Here is a 6,580-nt window from a genome sequence, read left to right as displayed (position 1 = left end):
CCTCATTGATGGGCACATACATGGCTTCCATATCAAAGTTATGGCCTTAAATGAATTTGCCTTTAGGGCCCTTTAAATGAACTCTCCTCATTTATTTATTTTGAAGTAAGTTCCCACTTTCTAACATTGAGCAGCCTCCAGCAGTTTTGGAGGCAGCACTTCCCCGAGTGACTCTGGCTAATTGCATTGTGATCACTGGAAGTTAATAGCTCACCACTGACTGCTCCTTGAAGTAAAATCTCCATGCGACTTTGCAGTGGGGGCAGAAATGGCAAGATATCTATTAAAAAAAACCCCAAACAAATAAACAACCCAGGCAGTAATCGTAACTCTGTGAGTTGCTGTCTGGCTCAGATCAGTCACCTCTGCCTGAACTGGAACCCAAATCATTCGTACTGTGGTTGCAGTTATTTGTGGGAGAAATGTCAATTTTGAGAACAGTCATTACAATCAGTTTTGAGGGACATAGAAGCTTAATTACTAATTCGAAGCAGTTTTGTCAGATGGGTTCTGGATTCCTTGACTCCAAACTAAAGACATGAAAATGAGGCTCGAAGCAGCAGATATTCCCCCAAATACTGCAGATTCCCAAACTTTTCAATCCAGACTAAATTGCAAGCACAATTATATTCATGCCTGGGCTGAAATGTGTGTCTTAAAAGCATCGCTTGCAAAAATATCCTCTGTGTGCCGTGGTGAGAAACTACTCGTCTAAAGCGTGCCTTGCTGGGCTGTCCCCCTGTGCTGCCCAGAAGCTCCAGGGCTTGTGCTGAGGGTTTGCAGGCATGTTGCACCTCCGATGCATCCCCAACTCTCACGTAGCATGGGCTGGCAGGGTCTGAGCGCAGCATCCTGCCCGAGATGCCCTGATCAGCAAGGCAAAACTTCCTGAAACAAGCAAGGCAACTTCTCCCCCCTGAGGGCTCTCTGCACGCCCGCTTATTTATAAATAGCAACTTCATCCCCGTGTCCCCGCAGAGGGGCACCGCTCCAGCTGCCCTCAGCCCCCAAATAGCTCCTGGATGAGAAGGGTGGGCTGCGGGCTGCATTGCGGGACCGTCGAGCCTGGCGCAGGCAGCTCCCTGCCAGCTCCAGCCAGGAGCCAGCATTCCTCAACCGGCAAGCCTCTTCCTCGATGAAAAGCCCCGATTCAGCTGCCGGCGCGCCGAGTACCTGACACCTTCCCCAGCACAAAGACGGCTTTCTGCCTCCCGCGCTCGGCTGCTGCCGGGGAAGCGGTGGGCACAGAGAGCTGCCTCTCGCTGAGAGGGGTCACCGAGCCACATCCTGCACACACCCCAAACAAAACCCACTTGTCTTGCGGGGGGGCGTGGAGAACATAGCCAGGGGCAGGTGACTGCCAGCTGGGATTGTGGCTCCAGGTCTGCCAGACTTCTGGATGGGGTGGCTCTCCTGGGTCTCCGAGCCTTGCTCAGGTCAACGGGATGGTGAGGCTCAAACTGCAAAGGACTTAGGACCAGCCCTGCGGCTGGGCTCCTGTCTCTGAGCTGCTGACCTGGCTGGGCACGCTGTGGTGACCTGTGGTCCCATGTCCCTGTGCTCCTCCACAGCATCCCTGAGCTGAGGTGGAGTGGGTGGTCACACTGAGACTGCCACACTGGTGGGTTGGATGGAGCGTGATGATACCCAGGCTTGCCTGGGAGGTGCGGGGTAATCTCAGCACTGAAACAGGGTTTGTGATGGATGGAGGGTAACTCATTTAGGGAGGTATCCCACTGGGGAAGCATTGGCAAGGCCGTTAGTCTTCATATTATGTTCTTTGCTTTTCCTGTTCCCCGGGAGATCCAAGGTTGGAAGTGGTCAACAAAAGGTCCCTCACCCGCCAGTGCCTAAATGCAGGCTACAGTGTGTGACACAGACCCCGCAGGACGTAAATTACTCAGCTCAGAGACCCTGCATCATTTCTGCTTTTCATCCAGGGATGTCAAATGCGATGTACATAACCCATCTAGGAGGAGAGGACGAGATCTCAGGGCTCCCATGCTGCAGCTGAGAGCCAAAGCCAGGGCTTTGCAGCCAGAGCCTCCCGTGCCTGCTCTCTGCCTGTGTCTCAGAGCCTCTCCTCACTCATCAATGGTCTCCTGGTCCAATGCTCCCATTTCTGGATGTTGGGAAGCTGCCTGGGCCCCCTCCCCAGCCTCCCTGTCCATCACAGAGGGAACCCAGCCTTGCAAATCCATCTCTTGATCCAGAGACCTAAAACTCAGGCTGTGCAGTGCAGAGCATTGCAGCAACCCCCCTTCTTGCATCTAGTCCTGTGAAACTCAGGGTGCATGTTGACTTCAGCCAGCTTTCGTTCAGGCCCTGTGGTCATCCTGCAAGGGCAAGTCACCCTTCCCAGGTCCTGTGTCCCACAAGCCTCAGGCGCTGCCCAGACTCAGCCCATTAGGAGAGACCGGGAGATGCTGGATGCATTTGCATTCCTTCTGAATGCAAGTCAGATGTGACGTGAAACGTCACAGTTCAGGCAGATTGGCCAAGAAACCAAAACCAAGATTCCTCCGAGCAAGATGTGCAAAACCTTTCCTGTCTCCCCTAATCATCGTTCTACCTTTTATTGCTCTCATGAATATGTTGCAGAAAGCACACGTGGCTTAAAAAAACCCAGATCCATTCTAGGTTATTCCTTATGTTTCCAAAGAAAGAACTGAACACTTTGAAGGGGAAGCAAGGAATCACCGTGAGGGTCTAAAGAAAGGAAAAAATGCTGAAGTCCCCAGTAGGTATCATGGGATACCCTTCCCAGATGTGTGCAAATTTTGCACAGGTGTGTCTGAACAGGTACCCCGGCACAGCTCACACATCTCATGGCCACCATCTGTCTCTGACAGCAACACTGTGTGCAGACTGCGGGATGGGTGCAGTCCTTTCAGAAAGAAATGGCAGAGCCTTGCTCTGTCTGTACAGAATACTTGGGAAGAGCAAAATAAATCACCCTCCAAAGCCTGCCCTGCTTGTCTGCTTAATGCACCAAAGGTCCTGGGCTCCAAGCTCTCAAGCAGGGGTTGCATCAATGGCTTCATGAAGGCTGCAGGAGTTTCTGATCCCCAGAGGAAGCTGGTGAGTACTGCAGAAATGGCCTTGTGGATGGAAAGCACTGCAGCACGTCCCTCCACCATTAATGCAGCCCCCAACAACAGCCCAGGTGCTCTGGAGGTTTAAGGCCTGATCCAAGCACTCCCACATGGTCTGCAGGCACTGGTCTGCCGAGAGGATGCCGTCGGGACCGTCGAGGGATATACTTAGCTGCGCTGCTGTCGCCTTCAGTGGGATGTGCTCAGAGGTGGCAGCAGACATCTCTCCACCTCCTGCCTTTCCTTCCACATCTCAGCATCTCTCCCTTGATCCTTTTTCTTTCTCTCTTCTGCTTGGAGCTCCCCCATGCAGGCAACCAGGGCAGAGATGCTATAAACAGGATATGGGCTCTCTGGAAATCTGCAAGCAGGAGCGGCTGAAGGTATTTAATAGTATCCCTGCAGTAAACAGGGATAAAGGGGGATCAGCTGCATGGAGCAGCGAGTCAGTATCAGATGGAGTTGCTCTGCCATGCCGACTATTTACTGAAACAGGAAACAAATATTTTTTTGGCTTTTGCCAAAGAAAGATTTCCTTAAAAATGTGTTAATATTAGAAGTAAAAATGTAGCTTTTAGACATGTTAAGTGGCCACATTCACTGGAGTTTTATTTACTATATAAAGGTTAACATTGGTCTGTTTATCCTACGGACGAGATTTCCAGCAAATTACAAGAAGGGTCATGTAACAGTCAGCTCCTGCTTGCCTGAGCTTATTTGCCAGAGCCAAATCCCTGGAGCCTGCGGAGCTGGAGCAGAGAGAAGCAATATTCAAAAGAACTCTGAGAACGGCAGAAAAGAAATAACAGAGCTTTAAGTTGCTTTGAGTTCACTCACGGGGAAGGTGGAGGCTGGGCTCATCCAGGTGCTGGGGTGGGGTGGTGAGAGGCAGAGATGCTGTGTCGGACACCCTAGAGCCATCAGAGTGACCAGTTGGAGGAAGGATAAAGAAAACCCACCATCAGTGAAAGCAAGCTACCTTCCCGCTAACCCCGAAGAGCCAGTTTAAAGCCTAGATCAGGAGATTTTATCCCTTGGCCAACATTTCTTATGCAGTTTTACTGTGATTACTCTGCTCGAGGTATGGTGGTGCTCCAGAGAAACATCCAGTCTCTATCGTTCATCCAGGAAGGACATCCTGGGACTTGTGCTGAGGGAACACAATCATTTAAATTTCTCTCTGTCCCTTTCCTGAGGGGTCAGGCTGCCTTGCACCTCACCTTGTCCCCCATGATCTGGCAGTCCCCTACCTCAGACAGGCTCAACGAGGTCGTCCCATCTCCTCCTGCCAGTTTTGGGACTTGGTTCTGCCTGCAGCTTCCCACACTGCCCCATTGGAGGCTGATTCTCAAAACAGTTGTTAAAGTCCTGGAAAATGATTCTGCGTTAAAAAATACATCAGAAAATGGGTACATTATTAATGGCCCTGCTGTCAGCACCATAAAATCCCAACTGAACAGTGAGGCAAAGTTTGTCTTTAATGAAGCAGTGCTGGTGCAATGAAGTAACGTGCTACCTTGAAGAGATGCTTTAACCAAATTATTTGCCCTAATATAGAAAAATCAAAGTGAACATCAAAGCCTTGAGATACCTAGGAGGTTGAATTAGGCAACTGACTACTTTTCTGGTCTTAAACTCAGTGATTTGCATAGCCTTATTAGCTGGAATACAACGGTTCTAGCAGAGGACAGGCAGAGCACAGGCAGGGGAGAGCCTGGCTGCAACCTAGAGGTCTTGGCCCTCAGCTGCGGCATGGGACACCTGAGACCTGGTCCTGGTAAATGGCTGTTTAACACCTGGAGACACCTTGGCCACTCGTTGGCATGGCCATGCCTCAAAGTGGTTGGCACCAAAAGGTGCGGTGTGTTCTGCTGCTCATTCGCAGCGTGAAGAGGCACACCAGCCCCGACCCGCCGGGTCCTGCCAGCACTTCCGCTCCACATGCGTGAAACTTGGCGTTGCCATGGAGGGTAGGGGACAGGTGTCTGGAGTGGGGCGGGGGGGGGAACGGCCAAAGCAAACTAACACACGTCCAGAAAAGGGTCAGGCTTTGCCTCTGCCACCATGTGTGGTCCCATCTGGCTTCAGAAGCTAGGGGACCATCTTGCCTGGCCATGATGGGTTTTCATGGAGGGCAGCGGTTCATTCCTCCCTGCCATGTTTCACTATCTACCCACACCGGCAAGGTATAGGAGCTGTTTAAAATTAAAAAAAATAAATTAAAATGTCACAAATATCACTTCAGCTCCAAAACTGAAGGCTGGAGGCAGCCACAAGCCACTCCACAAGGGTGCACAACATTAGCCGTATCTGCTGCTATACACATTGGATATCACAAGAGGGAAAATCTGAATCAGAAATAATGAATCAAGAGACCTGAGGGTGGTAAGAGTGGAGACAACTGTTCCCTGAACACCAGAAGCATCCCAGCATCAGCCTGAGAGGGAACATCCCTCCCAGGTGAACCTTTCCAGAACAAGTCCTCCTCAGGGGTCCAACTTCTTGCCTTTGTTGCCTGGTGACCTCCCCAGGCCCTCATTTTGCAGAGAGGGATGAACAGCTTTCCATGACCTTTGTGGATCTGTGTTTCCCATGCTCAACGAGCAGGAAAGCTGAGCTCTGTCCTGCCCCAGGGGGTCACTGTAAGCAGAGAGCCCTGAAGGAAATCTCCAGCACGCCAAAGTTCCTTTCCACCTTGTGATGGAGGGGCAGCCTGCACTGTAAAGGATGAGAAGAACATCTGCACAGGTATATCCCAAAACATCAGGTTAACTGCAGTCTGTACCTTCTCTGAGGGATCAGCCCGATATGCCATGAAAAAGGTTGGGATTTTGCATCCTTTTTGGAATAGGACACTGGGACTTTCCCCAAATATGAGCAAATGTTTCCCCAGATCTCCCCATCTATTTCCCCATACTCCCACATATTTCTCCATATCTGTGAGAAAGCGTTTAGGAGGAAAAGGTGATTTGTATTTAAAAAAAAAAAAAAAAAGTTTTCACGCATTCAGTGTCTTGTACCCACATACAGCACCAGGACAAGCGTTCAGCGTTCAGGCTCTGAGACATATCTCCGGGTGGTCTGTCCAGAGCTCCTTGCAATGACACAGAGGAAAAGGGCTGCCAGCTAGTGAGTCCTCACATCTCCTGGGCTCTCAGGCTGCTGACCATGCATTGGCTTTGGATAGACCTTTTGGTACCATTTAGGAGTTGATCACTCTTGTCATGCTGGTCCATCCCTGTGAGTCAATGGGCAATACTGCTGATTTACACACTTTCAACTCTTTTTTTTTTTTTAAACTTCTTTGGAATCCTTTTCTGGGCATAGTCTGTCCTTAATTTTATGCTGTTCTTTGTTTGGGGCTGCCCTTTGTTTTCCCAGTTGGTCTGTTTTGAAAAGCTACTCACAGATGTGCTGTATTCTGAATTACCTTGGTGCCATCAATACCTGATACTCTTTTATCCCTTTTTGACATTTCTTCCTGA

The sequence above is a fragment of the Grus americana genome, chromosome 21 (assembly GCF_028858705.1).
Source record: "Grus americana isolate bGruAme1 chromosome 21, bGruAme1.mat, whole genome shotgun sequence".
Taxonomy (NCBI): Eukaryota; Metazoa; Chordata; class Aves; order Gruiformes; family Gruidae; genus Grus; species Grus americana.
This window is presented reverse-complemented; position numbering follows the sequence as displayed.